Below are 6,658 nucleotides of genomic sequence, written 5' to 3' on the forward strand. Positions count from 1 at the left end.
GAGGAGCTGAAGGGTGATTTGATAAGAGATGAAAGAAAGGTAGTGACACCCGGCTCCCCTCATTTTTTTCAGACCTTTGCTCGAAATCGTGATACTTTCAAGTGGCTCCAATCATATTCTCCGCGAGGCAGTGCGATATTTATGGCCGAGTGCCCACAGCCAAAGCTAATATTATGAGCTTCCACAGTGCCATCCATATTGTTTTACCTCCCGTTGCCTGCGGTGAGGAATAAATAAAGTGCCTGCCGCTGTAGAGTGGCACTGGCAGTCTTGGCTTTCAAAGCACTCTTCTAGCAGGTTGGAGAGCGGGGCCGGGCTGCAGAGGATGGGAAGAAAAGGGGGCTGTCACTTTAGGTTGGGTAATTTCTGACGTGCACGTCAAGGCCTTGACAAGGGGAATGTGGCCGGCTTGTACATTAGAGCCGGGCTCACAGGCAGTGCAGCACTGGGGACAGGTAGTAATGCAGTCCCAGAGAGTGCTGCTCATCTGCTCACACTATGTACTTGTCTGGTGCCACACAAGGATGCCCCCTGTCGCCTCGGCTCCACTCCCCCATCCCTCTGCAGAAATGACTTAAGTCAGTGAGGGAAGAATCCATTTACAATGTGTGCTTTATAACATCTCCTTGACAATGCAGTAGTGGATTAGAGACATTTGTGATGAATCTTTTATGCAGACTCCCCCCCCCCCATCTTTCTTTTCCATGTGCACAGGCTTTCTGGGTCCTGGCGCACCACATGCACATGTGTCTGTTCGGATGTCATCGCGGCGAGATTGGGAGAGGGGATAGTACTCACCCAAAAAAAAAAAGAAAAAGAAAGAAAGAAAAAGAAAGAGGGAGAGTGACACAGAATCGTCAGAGTGGGCCATTAAAATTTATCTCCGAGTCACAATGGCTGCCATGATAGCGGCGTGAAACTTTCCTTTGAAAATGAACGTCACTTGTCCTCTCAGTCATCCACTTCCCTCGCAACCAAGACAAGCGCTCTCTGTCCTCATCAATTCTTCACTGCCATTCTGACATTTATTTCATTCATTTGCATAACTGCTCCCCGTGTCTCATGTTTCGTCTCGGTTTCGAGCGCGAGCATTTCCCCCCTTTCCTCAACTTTAAAATGCTGCTTTAAAATTAATGCTGGCCCAAAGAAATATATAAATATATCCTAAAGTTGACATGATGTTGTTCTACATTATTCCCTTTGAAAAGCGATTTTGTTCGTACTTAAAGCTACTCAGACGGCAGCGGTGGTGGAGGTGCGGGCACACACACTCGGGCTAACAAACACGCACTTGGTTGTCTAGCCTTGCCATCCCTTCAGTCTGTCTACAGCGCGGTGTTAACATGGAAGGATGCATACTCAATGTTACAATCCCGTCCGACTGAAACGCTGCTTTTTTAATGCCGAGGCCTCCAGCGAGTTCTCAGCAGAGAACTTTTATCGTGATTTTGAGTTTGTGGCTCAGGCTGTTGGTTTTTTGGGGGGATATTTGTGGACACATCGTGGCTTCACACAACTCAGAGACAGAAGATTTGGTTGTCATCGGGAATTAATCAATTTGATGACATGTCAATTGTTATTATTAAAGTCAGAATAGGATAACAGAATAGTTGCTCCCTTCCTAGCGATCTCTCCATTTGGTCCCGAAAGCAAAAAGCAAAATAAATCCTACCTCTGCCTGAGTTGTTGTCCAGTTTTCTGCAGCACAGATGGCTGGCCCTCCCCCCTTTTTCCACTTCAAGCTCACCTGTCTGCCCTCATTGTCCATTTGAAAGGCAGAGCGGCGGCAGAATCCGAGAATGAGTCAATGCAAATGCTGCATGAAGAAAAATATTAAAAATTGATCACCTTTCCATTTGAATTCAAGGAAGCCATCATTCTCCATAAGCAGGCCTGTCTCTTTAAATCAGAAGAACTGTCGCTTCTGTGACTGCCTGTTTACAAAATATGAGGCTGAAAATGAGACCTGCTCCCTGCGGACAAGCTCCTTGTATAAATATAAATAATGAATATTAGATAAATAATTTCTGCCCCTTTAATAATGCACAAGTCGACGAAATTCACTTACACTGTGAAACCGGAGAATCTAACTAAAAGTAGATAATGCAGTGGCACAATAAGGGGTGAGAGTGTGGCGCGTGGCGGAGAGGAACAGGACAGGTTGGAGGCCCCGCTGACCCCGTGGTCACCCTGATGAATTTACACAGGTATGGTCAGAGTCATATACGCTTTATAGGCAGGCTGCTAGTGTGTATTAAATAATTATTAAGTGATATTTAATTAACAGGTCTTGTTAAAAGAGGTCAAATACAATAAATTTACAGCAAAAGCGAAGGTAACGCTGGGGATGTGCTGCAGCTTCGCTCCCCCCGGGGGCTGGAAGGTGGGCTTGTGGCGGAGCAGGAGGCAGCATCGTCTGCTCTGCAGCCTGGGTGTCTTCTGGAGAGAAAAGAGGGTGGAGATTTGATTAATGGTTAATTATGAAAACCCTTGTGCCAAAGCTAAAACTGTAATTAGCTTTAATTGGCTAATTGGGTAGAACTGGTGGATGGCATAAGCATAATTGCCCCCTTTTTTTTCAAAGCATTTAGTGCAAAATGGAGTACGTAGCTGTGGCAGTGACAGTCGAGTCATTTTATAGCTTTTTTATTAAAATGCACGACAACGTAACTTGTTGTCGAGCCGACTCTCAAGTTTTATTTCATTCGCTCCATGTTTCTGTCAAAACTCAAATGGCTTGCTTCTTTTGCCAGCCTTTTGTTTTTTGTTTTTTTTGCACAGCTCCAGCGCTGCATTGACTTGTTGTGAGGCTGCCAAAGGGCAAATCAACCCCTCGGTGCAGGAAGTCCAGCTTTTTGCTCTGACCTGCTGATTCACTGACTGCAGAGATGGATCGTGCAAAGACCTTCACTCCGGTCTGAGACACTCGACTGAAACAAGAACTCTCTCTCCTCCTCTTCCCCCCCTTTTTCTCTCTCTCTCGCTGACATCCAAACACAAACTCACACTGAGTATTAGAGCAGCTCAGCTCAAGGTGCTCAGACTCTCTGCTAATAACACCATCTAGAATTCACGCCCTCCAAATAGGTTAATGTGTTTTTGCCCAGAGGGCCCTATCTACCTCAGCAGCAGAACTCTCTCTGCACTTCCATTAAGCAAGAACACTGCCACCTATTAAGGTGCTTTGGTGTGTATGGGGCCAGAAGTGAGAATGCGAGCGGGAGTCAGAGCAGACACAGTTTTATATGTATGTGTGTGTGTGTGTGTGTGTGTGTGTGTGTGTGTGTGTGTGTGTGTGTGTGTGTGTGTGTGTGTGTGTGTTTTTGTGGACTGCAGTGTAGCGCGCTGAGGGTGTCACTACCTGGAGCTGCCCGGTGTGCTGTGTTAACTGTTGCAGGAGAACAATGTTATGGCCCCTGACAGCTTGTTAAAGACTGCACCACGCTGGAGCTGCTCCCACTATGTTGTGTACACCCTGCAATACACAACACATATTTCAGCAGACTCATGTGAGCGTGTGAAGGAATAAGTGGAACAGGGTGGAAATTCATGCTCTTTTTTTTGACAAGGAAACATTGTCATCCTCATAACAAACAAACAAACAAACAAACAAACAAATAGCATACTCCGGTCACTCAGCCAGACGAACAAACTTTAAATGTTTCTACTTCTAATTAACTTCTGGTTTGTTTGCTCTTTTTGCTCTACACTCCTTAACATTTTGTGCCCTGTTCTGTCTTGTTTTATTATGTATTCAATCTTTAAAATCACACTATTAAAAATATCCTATTGTTGTGACAAATAATAGGATAATGTACTGAATTCGGTAACACTTCATGTTAACCAGCATTAGTAAATGGTACATTTATGATTAGTGAAACTTGAGAAAATTGTTATTTAACTGTTAACAAACAATACAATGCTTTATAAACTATTGATTAGCAACTGTTTGTCTTAATTATTGCAACTGATGTTTATGATTATTTGTAAATGTTGAACAAATACTGTCTATAAACACTGTTTGGATCAAACCTTTACGTTTGCTTAATAAATAGTTTATAAAGTATTTCATTTTCAACAGTTTCAATTTATGATTCTTATTAAGTGTTACCCAAAATTCTGTCAGTGCTCTTCGTCATTTAAGACAGTATGTATACATATAGATACAAGAAATAAGTAAACATTCTAAAAAACAACTTATCCTGAAATCCATTCCTTTTACATTTACATCATCAAATAAAAAGGCCCTAAGAAATCTGACTGTGCTACTCTTTTGTTCAAACAAAGTATCTTCAGTTCCTTTTAATGTGTTTATTTTTTTGTACAATCACAAATAGAAAACTTACCATTTTTCTCCCTGTTGTCTGGAACATAACAGCTTCTTATACTGCAGTAAACATCACTTTTCAGCTCAGACATTGTGGACTATCCACTGAGTTTGTCCTCACACTTTACCTACAGAACTGAACAGAGACATTTCCACAATAGAGGGCAAACTACAAATTGGAGAAAAAGTTTGAGACGGGAGGTGAAGTTTCACCGGAAATGTAATGCAGGAATGTTTCACTAAAGGAGCATTGTAAATTCAGTGTATTCTTATTTCTAGATTCGCGGTGACATTTGCATTTACAGAAAATTTCTATTTTTTATGACAGATATATATCTTTTTAATAAAAGAATTAAAAAAAATCTTGAATGGCAGTGCTGTCAGGACCCAATGTAGTTTTAAAGTTAATTGTGAATGTAAAGTTACATAATTATTATCTGATTTAGTGCTTTTTTTTTTGTCTCACCTTATTTCATCTTTAACCGTGTAGCCAATTTGACCTTTTAACACTGACATTCTGGGAATATATTTGTACTAATGATGAAAATTTTGCTCTTGGTTTGCATATGTGATTACAGCCATGGGGAGCGTTACAAAGGGAGCGTATCGTAAATAACGTTCGGCAATATTTTATAGGATATACCTTCAGGTCGTGTCTGGATAGTAATGCTAATAGTACTCTCGAAATATGCACAGACTCAATTTAAGATCTGAGTTATTTAGAGATCAACATAGTGTGAAAATACAACAATACATACATACGACAGCCTTCTTTTCTATCATCAGTCATACGAGGATTTGCCTTAAATATATAAGTAATACTTTATGATAAGTGTTATTGAAAATGGGAAATGTATAGTTCATTATTTCAGTTTATTAAACAAACAATAAAATGTTTTCTGAACCATTTGTTAGGCAATTGTTTAAGGTAAAGTTGTGAAGTTATAATTTGTAATTGGTTTATAAATATTGTGTAGTTCATCTATAGACAGTATTTCAATGGACCTTATAAAGTTGCTACTGAATCTTTACAATTGCTTAGTGCATTTAAACAGTTAAATAGCTATAAACTGAAGTTTAGTTCACCATAAATTTACCATTTATTAACGTTAGTTCTTATCAGACGTAACAATGTTGAACATAAACACTTCTTTTGTCTCCGCGTCTTCATCGAGTTTGTCTCTATGTAACATTTATTGCCACAAAATAATTCAAAAGTTTTAAACAGCTTCTGCATTAAAAATAAATACTTACATATATCATGCTAATTTGTGGCTTTTCATTTTAATTGAATGTGTTTTGATCTGAATGAACACTGTTTTTCTAATCATCATTAATGCGGGCATTTTTTTTCCTCAAGTAATCTGGCCTTAACATTGTCTCGCACTGTTCAAACAGTCTCAGCATGTGTCGAGTTATTCCACCACCACCGCAGCAGGTGCTGAATGTTCAGTGTCAGCCTGACCCCTAGTGGACACCCACTCCACCCACCAGCACACCACACTCCCTTTTTTTTTTAACAGAGGCATCACACAAAACAGATAAAGGAAAACATCTATAAAACTTGTATAAATTTTGTTAAAATGAATAAATCATCTATTGAGATGTTTTTGATTGCATTTCATCAAGGAACACATGTCCCGAATTGTGCTGCGGAAAGTATTTGAGCTAAAGCGCCTCGGGCTCTTTCGCACTGGTCTGCATCTACGAACACTTATTTGTTTTTAAGTAGACAAAACCATTATTCATAATGTTTGATGCCACAGTCAATAACGGGGCTGAACAGACATTCAAGTTCAATTGCTCTCCATCCTCTGAACTGCAGTTCAGTGCGTCTGCCTTTGACAACAATAACTCACACACTGAATATGTATTAAAGCCTGAATAGTCCTCGGAGATGCAATGCATATATTTGATGAATTCCATGACTGACTGGACCGGCCCATACCGTCGAGTGTAAAATAGATCTGACCAACTCGGAGACAGCAGAACTAATTAAATGGATAAAAGATATATATGGCCGTCTTAGAGTATGTAAAATTAATACCAGACCAAAGGACTTGCCTCTGAGCCGCTTCATCCACTCGAGAGCGCAGAGAGCGGCGACAGTGTGCTGAGGTTTGATGGAGGGCAGATGAGGCTGTCTGTGTGTGTGTGTGTGTCTGTGTGTGTGTTTGTCTGTATGTACGCACGCTTAATCTGACACGAGAATGACATTTTTCTGTTGTATATTTTATTTTCATGTTTGCGCTCATCGTCTTGCGTTACGTTGTCGGTGCATCAGATGGTTTTGTCGCCTGCGACGATGAGGAGTAACTTTGCAGCGTGAGG

The 6,658-nt window shown here is 40.7% G+C and overlaps 1 long non-coding RNA gene across 1 annotated transcript; it reads right to left on the bottom strand.

The window, feature by feature from the left end:
* Nucleotides 1–2,021: 2,021 nt before the first annotated feature.
* Nucleotides 2,022–5,874, bottom strand: LOC115591287 (uncharacterized). The gene is made up of 2 exons (XR_003985931.1): nt 3,362–5,874; nt 2,022–2,439 (listed from the first exon to the last, which is right to left on the bottom strand). It is a non-coding gene; the product is annotated as an uncharacterized LOC115591287 (long non-coding RNA).
* Nucleotides 5,875–6,658: the final 784 nt, after the last annotated feature.

Source organism: Sparus aurata, chromosome 1 (genome assembly GCF_900880675.1).
Source record: "Sparus aurata chromosome 1, fSpaAur1.1, whole genome shotgun sequence".
In the NCBI taxonomy this organism is placed as follows: domain Eukaryota; kingdom Metazoa; phylum Chordata; class Actinopteri; order Spariformes; family Sparidae; genus Sparus; species Sparus aurata.